This window comes from Euwallacea fornicatus, chromosome 18 (genome assembly GCF_040115645.1).
Source record: "Euwallacea fornicatus isolate EFF26 chromosome 18, ASM4011564v1, whole genome shotgun sequence".
Taxonomy (NCBI): domain Eukaryota; kingdom Metazoa; phylum Arthropoda; class Insecta; order Coleoptera; family Curculionidae; genus Euwallacea; species Euwallacea fornicatus.
This window is the reverse complement of record NC_089558.1, coordinates 2,902,207-2,917,911: the sequence shown is the minus strand read 5'-3', so window position 1 is coordinate 2,917,911 and position 15,705 is coordinate 2,902,207. Positions and strand designations below refer to the sequence as shown.

General features: G+C 37.1%; 1 protein-coding gene across 6 annotated transcripts in view; it reads right to left on the bottom strand.

Annotated features, from left to right (window-relative positions):
* The window catches only part of LOC136344803 (uncharacterized), an 81,249-nt gene that overhangs the window by 31,191 nt on the left and 34,353 nt on the right, over positions 1-15,705 (bottom strand). For 2 of the 6 annotated variants that reach the window (XM_066292588.1, XM_066292590.1), the window contains exon 1: positions 7,443-7,949. The exons of the other annotated variants lie outside the window; for them this stretch is intronic. The gene's annotated coding sequence lies outside the window, so the exon portion shown is untranslated. Of the gene's footprint in view, positions 1-7,442; positions 7,950-15,705 lie in introns of those variants that run through there. 6 annotated transcript variants of the gene reach the window in all.

Here is a 15,705-nt window from a genome sequence, read left to right as displayed (position 1 = left end):
TGCTCGCAAGAAAAAATAAACAATGTATTTCCTTTCTAACGAACCGAATTAACCGCTCTATTACCTTAATAGAGCAGGGCAGGGAAAAACCAGCAGACCCTCTGGCAACCGCTGATTAAAAAGTCCTCTAAATCGTATTAAAAACAACAATGCTCAGTGCCGGTGTCAGAGATCGCCCGACAATCCTGTGAGAAAAAGTCGACCATTGTTTGGTGAATTTGCGACAAATTGGTTCCGTGTGAGGTACTTTCTGATTTTATGTTGACCGAAGAAAAAACGCAAAAGGATGATTAAGCTTCCCCTATAGCCTAAATATACCAAGTTCAGAAACCTTATTTTTGGTAGGGAAACACGGGGGGAAGTCGTCTATCAGACGAGGGGGCTGGGTTTGGGTGATGCAGAAGGCGAAATGCAGCCATGCAGGGCCAAATTTGCATTGGACATAGGCTTTTACAAGGGGATTTAGTTTTTATGTATGTTCTAGATCGACGTGCTATTTCTAAAACGAAAATAAATATGAATTGTAAATTGTATTCCGCATTAGTATTAACTGGAGATTTGTTGTTTGTACACACCAATTTCAATGCATTCTACAGGAATTTCTCGCAAAAACTTCAACATTGCATAATTCGCTAACGAAACATTAATCATATTGTTACGATTTCCGGGGTTCGAATGATTCCAGCGTACTCGCTTTCAGCGTAAACACTATTTATTAACTCGGCAAATAAACAGAACTACAATTCGCCAACTAATGGTCCACTAATAAATCACTATTTCACTACTACTAAACAATTTAATATCGGTTAGTACAATCGTTGTGCTCTTATAGCTGCAATGATAACTATAGATCCTATGACTAGAAGATTCCACACTTTTCTTACAAACATGCAAATATTAGCATAAACAAACACACCAGAACATTCGACATACACAAGAAGTAATAAATCACTGGCCAAGCGCTCACGATAAAACCTTTTTTTTGTCTATGTCTTTTACTTGCAGCGAGGATCCACCAGTCGTAACAATAGCCTCCTCTTAAGGCTGTTCGTTTCGAACAGACGGACCTCCATGGTATCTCCGTAATTCGTTCAGATGAACGACTCTCCCTTTGGTCTGGGACTGTTTGAGTGACTTTACAGGCTAGTGAGCCTCTGCAGGTTGTCTAGCCAAACGAACAGCTCTTTAATTATGAGGCGTAATCTTAACGTGAGAAATACTAAAACTCTCTGCATAATTGTTGCCACCTTCAATGTGGTTCTCCAAGATTTTATTTTCCTGTTCCAGAACTTTTTGATTAACGGTCTTAATCATTGTTTTATAGCTGTTGTTCTCTAGCTGTGAGAGCGATCCATTTAATTCCCCTTCGAGAACCTTTTATTCTTCCCTTTGCTCCTATCTGAGCAGTTTCTGTTCAACCTTCTGTTCCTATTGCCTTTTTACTGCTTTTAAACAAATTAAAAATTTTCTTTTTAGAATTTAATTCAGCTCGTACCGTCACAATAGCCGAAATAAAATGCAGATTTCTTGCTTGTCCACACTACTCACAAAACCGTATCGTACAACAATAATAGTGACGTGCCTCACTAGACCCGCTTACCCATTGCCCAAAAGTTGTGACATCTTACACAAAACGACAAAAAAAGGAAACATTTTTACCTAATTTTGGCGAGCCTTGATCCGCTCTATTTCCCCACTTGGGTACCGCGTTTACACCGCACGCTTTATTCCTTTTATCGTTAAATTGATTTAGAAAAGTTAGCCAGTAGGGTACACCGCACACAACCTAACTGGAACTTTTTCTAATCGCGGATAAGTCCGTAATTAAGCTAACGAACCGGCCCGGTGGGTCGGTGCGTGGGTTTAGTTGTCGATTGGGGATGTGAGAGCACGTTATCTGTTAAGAGCCTTAACGTATATTACCTTTTTCCGAAAATACCAGAAATGCCTCCCTCGGTTAGTTGAAGAGAAGGATTTAACGGAGGATTTAATTAGGATTGAATTTTCCCTGAAGACTGAAAATGGGAAAGTGGTATTAATTCCACTTTTCTAGTTAAAAAAATTAGGGGTTAAACAAACGGCAGTTATTAGCTTGAAGAAACAGATGACAGAAACGGAGAAACAGTGATTTTCAACTCGTGATTATTATTATATTCTCGTTAAGTTAACTGAAACAGTTTCAACTAATGATGTATTAAAGAATCGAACATGCAAGAGGGCGTTATTATCAGCAGTTTATTGATTTATTCATTTTGGTACATTTACACGCATACAGTTACTGAACTCAAGAAGAATGGCCGACTCGTAATATTTTTTATATTGATCAAATTTCCGGAACACGTTACGCCACTGGGTATATTTATTGGAACATAAGTCCTTTTGCCATGAATGGCGCCACACATTTTTCGCTAAAATCGCCCTAAGTTATCAATAAATTAAAATCCAGTAATGACAATACGGAGATTGTTGTGCAACTCTAGTTGGAGCAAACGACTATCTGGATGGGGTTCTCTCGTTGACTTTGGCACGTGTCACATAAATAACAGTTTATGTGACCACCTTTGGACCGAAAATCAAATTGCAAGTGCATTAATGGTGACGCATTGACCTTTCCACGGCACTTTCGAGCTCGTGTTTACAACGGACATTTTTAAGTTCGAGAGGCATTAATGGTTCAATACCAATAAGGTAATAATTTTAGCATTCGATCTGGGCATTGTATCTCGCAGCAACAGGAGCCCGCGCTTCACCTTCACCCAACAGACAATAAAGAGATCTGAATAACTTTACGTTTTTAAAGCAATAAATGCCAATGCGACAATCGATTGTCGAGTACCATATGGAAGGAAAGGTCGCGATGTGTGTTGGGAGAGTAAGTTTAAAAGAAAAGTTCTGATATCAACTCTGCCTTGTCGTAATTTTATTCTTTTAGAACTCACCATACTAAACCCTTCAACTATGCCTTTTTGAACTGCCCATAGATTCCTAGAGATTAATGAGCTGTTGGAAATCTGTTTGTGTGAGTTTGGACTATTTTTTGGAACAATTAGTTCACGAGTTCCCGAGATATCGACGTTTGAAAATGAACGATGGCGCCTTCCCCTCCCTCGTCATTCAGAAAAAATACCAAAATTTTCTATATGTCGATTTTCGATTTAGTGGAGTGATGTGGATCCATTGTTAATCCTGGACACCTTCATGGAGCGCCTTGAAAAGCATTTTTAAGGATCTTCCTCTGCAACGCCATCAAATTAGAAAGAGGCACTGATCGTATCACGTTACCTAGCGTTCTAGGAACCATCGTCACTTGCCCAGGTTTGTGACACGCCAAACCATTGTCGCAAGTTTTGTGACGAATTTGGGAAAATTGTGACATAAAAGAAATAACAGGAAAAAAAAATGGAATATTTAAGTGCCTTTTTGCATTCCGAGATTGTGTAGATCGGAGCACTAAATTACCTGTGAAAGTGGCGGACAAAAAATCACAAGGAAAAGATTTAATGTGCAAATAATGCATAAAACCCCAATACTTACGCAAAATTAAATAGTACGTGAATTCATTGCGGAAGTAAAAACTAGGAATCATCGTCGATTTGGTAAAATACAGGGTGTTTCCTAACTGCGTGTAAAAAATTTAAAGGCGTAATCCTCGACTGATTTTGAGTCAAAAATGTCTAATAAACATATGTCCGCAAATGCCTTGTTTCCAAGATACAGGGTGTTGACTGAAAGACGTTGAAAAAGGTTTTAAAGGTTTCTAAAGGTTTGGTGGTATTTACTAACTTGTTTATTGTTAGTTTTTTTTTGCTACTTCCACTACTATAAACAAGATAGTCAGTGTTATTTTGGCGTTTTACTCTCTAAAGTGAAAGAATTTAGTTCTGTGTCCCAAAAATCAGATTATACCTCAGTTTTGAAAATTTTTCAAATGCCCAATTACACTAATCAAGAAATGGCCAATATGGTTTTTGTTTACGGCCTTGCTGATGGTAAGTGTTAGCAGCGCGGCGCACTTACATGGAAAGGTTTCCAAACCACCAAGCTCCCAACCACCAAACCTTTAAAAACCTCTTTCAACGTCTTTGTGATACAGGATCTCTTATGAAAACTCCAGGAGGAGGGAAGCCAATAACACGTCGAACACCAGAAGTGGAGGAAGAAATCTTAAGACGTATTGAAGAAAACTCCGGAACCCCCGGAATTGTCTTTTCTAAAATTCAAACACCCAAATTGAGTCATTTTGGAAATAAAATTTCTTTTTCTTGTCACATTTCAACACCCTGTATCTTTGAAACAAGTCATTTGCGGACATATGTTTATTAGACATTTTTGACTCAAAATCAGTCGAGAATTACGCCTTTAAATTTTTTACACGTAATTAGGAAACACCCTGTATATCTGAGCATGTCAAACGAAAGTGATAACTAATTTCATGCCGGTTTGTTTCGGTATTTAAACGTACACGGACAAGTACACAAAGACCTAGTTTATGAAAGTCCTAAAGGTGATTCGGATTGTAAACAGCACCGCTTTTACGTCCACTTGAAGAGATGGTATCAAACTAATTTTCTTCACGCCTAGTACCACCATAAAGATTTTACGAGTCTCCGCAACAAAAATATTTATCATGGTCGTAAGACTAAGTCAACTCTTTATCAGTTAGTTTTTATGTACGTTTACTCATAGATATGGAATTATCATGGTCACCAGGCATCCTTGCAGCGCCACTATTCAAGACATATGAAATTAGATTAAAACGTTACGAACTTTGGCTTTTTTGCCCCGAGCACATTCAAAATTTAAGATTTCAGAGAAAAGTTAGGAAATAATTGACCAAGTTTGAAACGATGAAACTCCTCGTAACATTAGCATGGACATAATTTCCAAAATGGGGTTAGAAAAGAGAAAGATTCCTGCCACTTTTTGTGCATTCTATGACAGTAATGCTGTTCTTAAGCTGCTTTTACTGGTCATTTTTCAATGTCGGATTCCATTTCAAAGGGCTCTTTACTCGAATCTTTATGACACTGTTTGCCGGCCATAAACTTATGCAAAGTCGTAGTACAATAAAGCAGGTGGATTTATAATCCTAGTAAAATAAAGCATGGAACATGTATGTTTACTACGGAATTGACGGTGGTTGAATTGACTCGTGGACACGTATTTCTTTAAGCCGTCGATTGAGGCATTTCAGAGATGTGTATTCTAGTTTTCACTTAAAAGTAAAATTATTAGCAAATTAGGACACGAATTCGGGTTGCATGTAACTGGTAAGTAATGAGGCTTTATGCCACTAATCCATTTATATTCTGGACCTCTTGTTCATTAAATAAAAAAGCTTCTGAATATTTCGCAATAAAACAGTTTTTACGGAGATTATGAATCATTTATTATGATTTTCCAACTTTTGCCAGTTGTCTGGCTGTTATTCGTATAACTGCTAGGCAGCCAAGTAAATTATCTACTTACGGGCCTGTTGTTTTGCACCGTGAATTTCATTTGCAATATCATATGCAAATTACTTTGTAAATTAACTTGATTGTGTGCATTTCAAATTTGAATTGAGAGAGAAGGAAACTTATTTATTAGCTATAAGAACAGCAACTAATTACTCTAGATCAAATGTTCCACTCACAAACCTGCGGATGCGAGGAGAAAACTTTCGAACTGATATTGGACATGGCTGAATGGCAATCAGGCGGCCCAAATACTGACGCAACTGCCGTGTCCAAATTCAAAAAAATAAAAACAAAAAAAATCCGGCTTATTTTTTCAAGACTTCCTGGATAAAAAGTGCCACTAAACATTTTCTTTCTTTGCAAAGCATTTAGCAATTGTTGGGGCAGGAACGTGTATAACCCGAATCGTGCAAACTGCAGAATTTTCTATTGTGTTGGAACAATAATGGATAAATAAAATAAAAATTGTGGCTTTCCAGATTTCTTCGGATTATCTTGTGACATTCGGAACTAATCGAATTGTCGAGCGGCTAATAAGCAAAGGCGTTTCTTAATTAATTAAATTTCCTTACTGCCGATATAATTTACGTCATTTTGCTTATCTGGGACAGCGCTTTGTCCTGGCGGAAAATTGTACAATTTCAATAAAGCTGCAATAAGATTATTTTTTCAAGAAACAAATGCATTTTTTTAATTCGCAAAAGATAATCAAATTATGCAGAACTCCTACGTTTTCGAAAATATTTTTCAAGTTCAATTTGCAATAAGAATGTAACAACGCAGATCTGAGTACTAATGGTTCACATTTAAAGCTTCCTTTTGCCACGCTTGCGATTCACATCTCCACTGCGGTATGTTGGAAACAAGTGCAAAAAATTCAAACTTTCATTCATCTACAAATATTTTCCGTGACGTTCTGTAACCTTTTCAGGAATCAGAGCCGTGTTGAAAAAAAAGTCTAGAAATAACGATAGAACTGAGGAGAATCATGCAAGATTTACTGATATAAACCACTTCTCATCCCCAACTTTTTCAAATTTTAAACAATAAGGACGAATTAAGGGAGCGAAAAAATAATTGAAAGCAGATCAAGAGAAACTGTGATTTTATGGAGGGTGTCGTGTATTCACAGTTATGGCGGCTCTGAACGCTACTTCTGTTTCTAACCTACTCAGCACATCATCCAATATTGAAAGTTTTACAATAACAAAATGTGGACCAGAACAGACACGTTTAGCGGACACAAATGACGAATTGAAAGGACCATGATTGACACCTTAAGTATATACGAATTTGCGCGACGGAGAACGACACGTTTGAGCTATTGGCAACTCTTTCATAACAATGAACTGAAGCGTCTGCTACAAAGTTAATTAGAGCCTTAATAGTTAGACAAGCGGTCACCATCAGAATGAAGGTCTGTGATAATATTTTGCCCAAGAATACGGACGTATTTGACTTGGCCACCACAGCGAGATTTGCAGTTACAATTGGAGTGCGTGCTGTCCGGCACACCAGAATACCAGTGGACACCGGTATCTGGCAAAGCGCTCAACATGTTAAACGGGCGGCTTTCCTTCTGTTCGAACTTAGATCTGAAACTTGTGTGTTTTAGAACTGTCAAATATTCGCTTCAAACAATTAATGAAGTTTTGCGTGAAATGAAAATTGATTTTTTCGAAATATTTCAAATTTGCTGGAAATAAATGTAAAAATATGGAAACAAAATTCTGGGTTTTTTCAATTTTTTTTCAACGTTTCGCGTTCAGGTAATTAAGAGGTAAATTCCATCTTCCATTATTTTCATGGTAAAATTCAGCTTCCGATCCGTGTTCAGTGAGATAAAAAAAGAATCTGCATCGTGAAACTACTTGAACTAATTTTCAATGTCCTCTACAACTTTTTGTTTCTACTTATCTTAATCCCCCTGCTAAACCTCCAGTTTAGCCTGAAAACCTCCTAAACCTAACGGCAAAAACTTACTTCCATCTCCTCCGCGGACATAATCCACCTAAATCCTCTTTACGTTCACCATCCACAAAATGAACTTCAAAACTCACTTAAAGCACCTTTTTCAAGCCGATTAATTCGCATTTCGAAAACAGAACTGGTTTTACTCCTCCAAAAAAACAAAAGCACGAACAATCTGATCGGAAACACTTGAATAACAGTTTCCCAATCTAGCGGAGCGCGATACCACGGCGTTAACAAACCAACAACGTAACAAATGCTAAATCTCCAAACAAAACACTGTTGTTACTGAAGACCTGTCAAATACGGGCAAGGCACTCTTCGATCCGGGATTTGCTGTTGAAGATAATTGCCGTGCTCGTTTACTGTTTGACTTCACCAGAACTGTCAAACGCGATTCTGACAGGTCGCAACGCGGTGGGTTTCTGTCAACAAAACGAAAGAAATGCGGAATGTTCCTTAGGAATCTCACGCTTCTTACCGAATTTATCGACTTGAAATAGCTTCCACCGTATTCAGAGCTTTACTGAAAGTTGACTGAAAAGCAGAATGAAACTGTTCCGTGGCAAAGCCACGTTGCCGGTTCGTAAAAGCTTTTACGGCAAAACTTAAGGCCCTTCTGGTGGAATTATATACACGAATGCTCGGAAAAATATTTGAGTTATTTTGATGCAGAACGAGGGTAAAATGTCACTTTTTTTTTGTTCAGATTTATGTGCTTAAATTATGGCGAAAACCCGGCCGGAGCTCAAGGAGCCAAAAATATATTTCACATTGTAGGTTATTACTTTAAAAACTCGTTGGAGAGTGCGAAATTAGGGGTTCTTCGTACATTCTAAGGCGGAATGATGGTAAATGGCCGGTTTTAATATTTGAGTTTATGGCGTTTAAAACAGGGTGAAATTCTAAGCGGCTCTAATGAGAATGTGATGCTTTACGCCAGTAAAAAAAAAAACAAAGAGCGAGCTCCTGCAAACATTTATTTTTCAAAAATTTACTCAGCCCTAAGCAAAATTTATTCTGAAAGACTAATTGCAACTCTAAATTACCAAAAATGAAAAATTTCTGGACTTTTACGGTACGCTTCATCTTAGATTTAAATCATAAAGCAATAAATTCTCAAATACCCAGACTTTCTGGCTCAAAAGTTCTGTGTAGTGCAAAGAGATCGTCCGCTCAACTGATTTTGAGTAGCCGGAGTAGTCTTTTCATTGTAGGATGCCCAAAAATGATTTCCATCATTGCCGCATCATATTGCTCATATTCTTGTTTTATTATTTGAACCTAACCTGTACTATCATGCACTGTGAAGAATGTCCTCTTTCGTTACACCGTCAAATGTTTCCCGTATCAAGAAAGCAAACAAGTTTGTACGTCTCTAGAAGTTGTTCCATGCTCCTCTATACCTTCAAAAAACTATGCAAGCTTAGCCCATGCTTTTTAAGCGTCATGAAAGCGCCTGATGGCGTCCGTGAAGACGAAACTGTTTCTTACCAAAGAACTTGTATGCACGTTTAATATATTACCTACGACCGATAGCCGGCTTGTTGACTGAAGTTAAAATGGGAGTCATACAGCTTCCGACGGAATAATGAGGGATCTGCGGGATATAAACTCTTTATTCAATGGCTCTAATGGAAAACTTGTTAAACCCGGTGAAAGCTCATTCTCCTTGTTGTCCGGTTTCTTAGTAACGTTTCATAAAACCACGTAACTCCTTAAGCAAAAATTCAAGTTATTATAATTCTTTCGAGTTTTCTTTAAAGTTTAACAAATCGCATGAACATCGGTTTTAATCAAGCAAAAACTTGATCGATTCTCAAGACACTCGACTATTAACATGAATGTTATGCATAGCCTGTGAAAAAAAAACAGGCTGACTTGCAGGTATGAACCGACCAACTACCGAGAAGAATTCCAACGGGCTCTCGGCAACGTTGCACACACGTTGAAGAGAGCGCACCTCAAGTTCACCGATCTCCTCTTGGAGAAGCGGTGTTGCCAGCTGTAAATTACCAGATTATCCACAGATATGGAGCATTCAAGCCAACAATGCACCTTTAAGTCGGAAAATGCAATTTAAACAACTTATGTTACAGCCTATTAACAGGTATAAAATATTTATCACATCAAAATGCTTTTCCTGAGGCTGGGAAGTTGATTGCTATAAATTTATTACTTAACGACCATAACGCATTATAATGAAAGCGCAGCATCACTTTTATATAAGGCAATAAATTTGATGTTGGCGAAACGCATTAACTTGGAAATTCCATTACGCATACGTGTGCACTAGCCAGAACCAGATGGAGATTTCCCGTGAGGGGATACAATTTGGGACACTTGGCAACAGAGTAACCGCTATTAACTTTCGATCTATGGAGGCAAGATGGGTCGGTTTTAAATATTTCAGTGGGCATGGGCGCGAGGTTGCCAACCTAGGGCTCTCGGGCACCACGGTCTGTTCTGCGGTGCAACACCAGGAGGTGGAGATGTGAAGAAACGAGGTGCAACTTGGCCGCGGTGCACGAGGCACCAAAACAACTGTTCTTCCTATACGTGTTTCGTTCTTTTTTACGGCGTGTTCTCGTTGTGTCTCCTTTTTTCCTATCACAGTGCCGAAAAGACCTTGCTTATTATTATTATTACAGTACCAGGAGAATGAGATAAGTTCTACCGAAAGTTTTTCCATTTGGTAATGGTTGCCATTATGACTCATTATACAGATCCTTATGCCACATAATGGTAATACTTGAGCAATGATTTTAATGAATAATGGCACTTCGCAAATTCTCCTCACATTCATTTATGTGCGCGTGAATTCAGAAGTGTACGAGGTGTCCTATTTTCGATAGTATTGCCACTAACGAAGAAAGAAGGACAAGGGTTTTCGGGGAGCTTTTCCTTTTTTATCAAAGAAACGATGCCCTATTGGTCATTTTATTGCACCGGAACTACCAATGTATTTACCGAGAAATCGATGGTTGACCCACTCTCTAACTCGCAAAACAAAAAATCCGCACATACGTAGGAAACAATATACACAACCTCCACGTAAAGTCAACGTAAAGGCAGGCATTTTAGGACACGGAATTATTGGCCGGTCGTCCTTGAAGAACATCTAACGGGACATTTGCATTTGGAGCTCTTCGAAAACGTCATAGAGGCGTTTGATTGTCCGAACCTTAGACACCCAATTTAATAAAATGAAGCTCTATGTTCAACAAGATGGAGGTGCCCCTCATTACGTCGCATCGGTTACAGAGCGGTTCAACTGTCTGGTTCACGGCAAATGGATTTGCAGGCGAGATGTCATAAAATGGCCAGTAAGATCACTCGATCCGACACCCGTCGATTTTTTGTAGCTACTATTTGAATATTTAATAAAATTTGTTCATAAGTTGTCCATCATAATAGATTGTTTCATTCAGAAATATATTGTATTATTGGTATACAATTTTCGCAGGATTTGTGAACGCATTAAAGAATTTCGCATTTTTTGGCCCTGCTAAGTAGTTCACAACCCCGTATCACTCGAAGTGAGTAGTTATTTGACATGCTCAAAAGATATCAGGTTCTGAACCGCTGTCTTCTCAATTAGGTCTCACTAACCGTTCGTGAAGACTCATTATAGGACATAGTCATTAAAACTTAATGTCTATAAAATCCCAATTTAACCAAATATATCCAAATTAAAAAAAAAAAAAGCAACAACAGAAGGAATGGAGTCTAAACATTCCTCGACGACACGTCCACAAAACAGCCTATTTAACTCTTTAATGAATAAGATGCAGAGGCATTCTCGAACGCCCTAAATCCGTCAACTTGGGGCTTTCGAAAAATGTAAACAAAAAGGCATTCCGAGGGGTGAATATATATATTTCAAAATAAACGATTGGGCGTTTAAAATGTGTTTTTTTCCTTTGGTGGGCCATTAAATCACAATAAGTCATGTTTGAGTGGAGCTCGTTATGTAAACTATCGAATGACATGAGACTGTTTTTCACTGAGATTTGTTCTTTTAAAATGTTGTCTTTTTTTTAATTGCCTATTTCAATAGGAAGTTCTAACACGGTGATTGTGCTTTTCTTCAATCGAACTTAACGAATACAAAAACTGCTTCATCATAGATTTATAGAGAGGAGTAAATAAAAGACCTGAATCCGAATCGGGAACGCGTAGCATGTTTCTGCTAAAACGGGTGTAAAATCGTTACACCGTTATGTTAATGATTTATTGGTGAATTCCGAAATTCTCTCCAAAATTAAACAATTAGGACAAAAAGAAATAAAAACAGGTGTCAGAGAAATGCCGAGTAAACAATTTTCTTAAAAGAAAAACCAAAAATGCCTCGCTTTTCGGTCGTTTCTAGCAAGAGTTTCATTTCCGAACATTCAATGCATTTTTCACAAATACATATTCAAATTTCAGTTAAAAACGAGAATGTGAAACATACACCGCTTCATTGTTGTGCATATTAATTAGGTGTTGGTAATATAGAGACTTGTTCAGGTTAACTAATGTCTGTTTAACATTGCAACGGTAATCATAATGAAGAAAATTCCTTATGAACATAAATTCGCATTATTTCTAATGAATTCAAAGAGATGGGAGTGTGTCAAGGCTAAGACCAGAAGAACGTCATTAATTCCTGTTCGTTGCTGCATGCCGCCTTTATGACCCTACATCACGCTTATTTGCGCCGCACTAAACATCCCGAGTACCACAACCATCCTCAGAGATTTAATGTTAAGCAAACACAGGTCTCTCGGAGAGATCTCCCACACCGCAATTGTTTATCTCCATCGTTTTTCAATTTTAAACAAAAACCGCCACCATATCAGGCCGGGCGATCTAATTTAAGGGCTCCGCTCGTCTTGTCCCCAAGAATCATGAAAGAAAAACAAATATTAAAGAAAACAGCTCGAAACGGGGCCCCTCAAACGTTCTACTTATTACAAACATACCGGGCCTTCAAACGTAAACACTATAAAGAAAAATAATCTGTTGGATAAACATGGGGCTAAACCTGGAGTTAAGTGTGAGCTCGATCTCTCCGGGGGCTGAAACCTCCATTTCTTTTGTCGTGTTTGTTTGGGTTTTTGGTCATTTTGGGGTTAGTGCACGTCTGTCTCGTCCGGGTATTTGGCCGGTTACCACAATGGCTACTTATCCTCCTGTCAGGTGTGCGTGATGTGAAAAAGGGTAATTGGGGAAGTTTACAGTCGGTAATTTAAGCAAAGAATAGCATGCTTCTTCTTTCACGTTATAGCGTTTTAAAATGCCTATACACGACGATTTTGATGGCCACAGGCCACCTTTTAAATTTAAACAAATTATAAATATAAGCAAAAGTATAAATCTAAGCGTTATCGCGTAATTGATCAAGAGAACTAACTAAGGGGAAATGCAGTTACCTGCAATGTTTTGTTTATAATGGAGGTTCTCCAAAGTTTTATCCCCAACCACCTCAATACTGGAAGAATCTAAGAACAAAAGTCTTTTCGACAAAGATGGGCTGTTGGATTGTTTATCAAGAGATTTTTATGCTTTTTTCAATATCGATTCCTTTAAATAATTCCTCAAATTCAACTGCCTTGAGCCTTCCTCAAAATGTCTACACGAAAAGTCCAACCTCCCCTTTAACGTTTTAATATATTGAAGTAAAAAACGTTTTTTTAACAAAAAGTGCTTGAAATTAAATATCTTTTGGATTTGAAAGAAAAAAAAAACTTTTTGAAGCATTTTTCTCATATATTAACTAAATTGCCAAAATTTCGTACCTTTTTTCTTCAGTAAGTACCATTTTTCATAGAAAATATTGATTAGAAACGCAATAAACTATTTAATATAATTTTGAGACAATCGATAACAACGACTAAACAGATGACTACGACTGACCATATCAGCCATATTGTTTTTAAAACTAATTGAAATATATTTGCAGAACACCGCCATTGAACTATGTTATGCGGGAGTAAATTTTTTTTAATATTTAAAAAATATAAGATTTGAAGTCTGACATATACAATGGTGGTCATAGAAATAGGACCACTTCAAAAATTTCAATTTTTATTTTTATCAGTATAGAGATAAAAAATTAGAACAAAAAAACTAGAATACATTTAATAATAAAGAAAACAATATACAAAAATATAATTTAACGAAAAATAAATAAAAGTCTTCAATAAAACAATAAAAACAAAATAAATATGTGGTCATAAAAATAGGAGCGGTAAAACATTATCAAAGAAAAAAAAAAGGAAAAAAAACGAAATTAGCAATTCAATATGGCCTAACGTTTAATATTTGGGTGCTTCTCCCTTTTGGACAATCGCTGCCTTTAATCTTTTAGGCATTGATCGTATTAAACGCTGGCAGAGCTCAACAGGAATAGCTTCCTATTCCCGTTGGACTATGGACCACAGTTCTTTTTTATTTTTTATTTTTTTTTAATTTTTGGTGACTCCTCACAGTAGCCTTAGGGTGTACCGAAAGATTTTCGATGGGATTCAGATCCGGCGATTGTGAAGGCCATAGCACAACAGAATTTGCTTCATTAAAAAAAAATGTTTTTCACTCGCCTAGCCGTATGTTTCGAATCATTATCTTGTTGATATTTCCAAATTAATGGCATTTCTTCCGAAGCATACGGCAGCATAACATTTTTCATTATTTTAAGGTATTCCTCTTGCTTCAGGATTGCTTTTATACAATAAATAGGACCAACACCGAACCAAGAGAAGCAACCCCACAATTTTATATTACCACCTCCATGTTTAAGGGTTTTTAGAGTATATTTTGAAAGCAATTCCTGTTTTGGTGGCCGCCTCACGTACCGTCGACCATCCGAACCGAACAAATCAATTTTTGTTTCATCCGAAAAAAGAACATTTTTTCACAATTTTATGTTATCATCTTCGTTTTCAAAGCGAAGATGATTTTTTGCACATTTTATTCTGTTTAATTTGTTTGTTTTTGATAACAACGGTACCTTCCGAGCCGCTCGGCCATGTAAATGAACTTCCTGCAATCGTCTTCGGATAGTTCTGGAACTTATTTCCAATTTTAGGTCCTTTTGAAGTTCTTTGGAACTTAAAAGGGTTTTTTTGGGATTCTCGCTTTATTCGGCGGCCGGTCAAAATGGTTGTTTTCCTCTTACGACCGCGATTTTCTTGTTGTTCTTCGTGTTTGAGGGCATTTATTGTTAACGTTTTCGATCTTCCTTGTTTTTGAGAAATTTGACGAAAGGAATTGCCCTCATCTCCAAGTGTTTCTATTCTAATTCTTTCAGTTAAAGAACAGTGGTTTTTACGCCCCACCTGTTTGTATATTAATTATTAAAATGCATCCAAATGCTTCGGAATAATTAATTACACTTACCTTTCAATTACTATTCTAATGAATGAGGAATTATGAAAGTTATTAAAAAAATAACGAGCTTTTAATACACTGGTCTTATTATTATGACCACCTTAGTTTTGACTGTCTAAACGAAACAGGGGAAGTACAATTATAGTATAAGGTAATTACCCTGGTTTCTATTGACACACATAATTACCAACCTTGTAGAAATTTAGAGCCCCATTTCGAACGAGATAGAATAACTTTCAATAAACTTTTTTTCATGTTTAAAATTGAACCAGTAGTGGTCCAATTTCTATGGCCACCACTGTATGTCGTTGAATTTCTAATAAAACGCAGAATTTGAATACGTAAAAAAAGTAAAAAAAAAAAAAAAAAAAAAAAATGCAATAATGGGTTGGCACACGTTTAATAAACACCCCGCATAAAACTGCTTATTATCTTAAAAAACTAAATGAACTTTCAAGTACTTTTTGTTAGAATTTTTTAAATCTATTTCATTACATTGAGAAGTTAAAGGGGGAATGGGACTTTTTGCGTGGAGACCCTGTACGTATGTTTGGCGATGACACCAATAAAATGGTGCAACTTCTGCAAATTCAAGAGACATGTGAGTCACAAATAGAAAAACTTAGTATACCGCGTGTTATACGAAATTATAACGGGTCGTCTGAAGTTTTGTTTCCAGTTCACGTTAATTTATCCAGAATGGAAAGAAACCCCTGTCATCAAAAATTATAAATTTCGTTTACATAACCGACAATCTTTTTTCCGTTGTCGTTGGTTGCGACCCAGGCTGACATACGAAAAGCCGGCATGTATCAGTCCAGAAATATGATACAAAAATATTTATGGCTTTTTAAACAGGCGCCCGGCAAAATTTATGGGCATTTCTTGTACGACGGCTTGA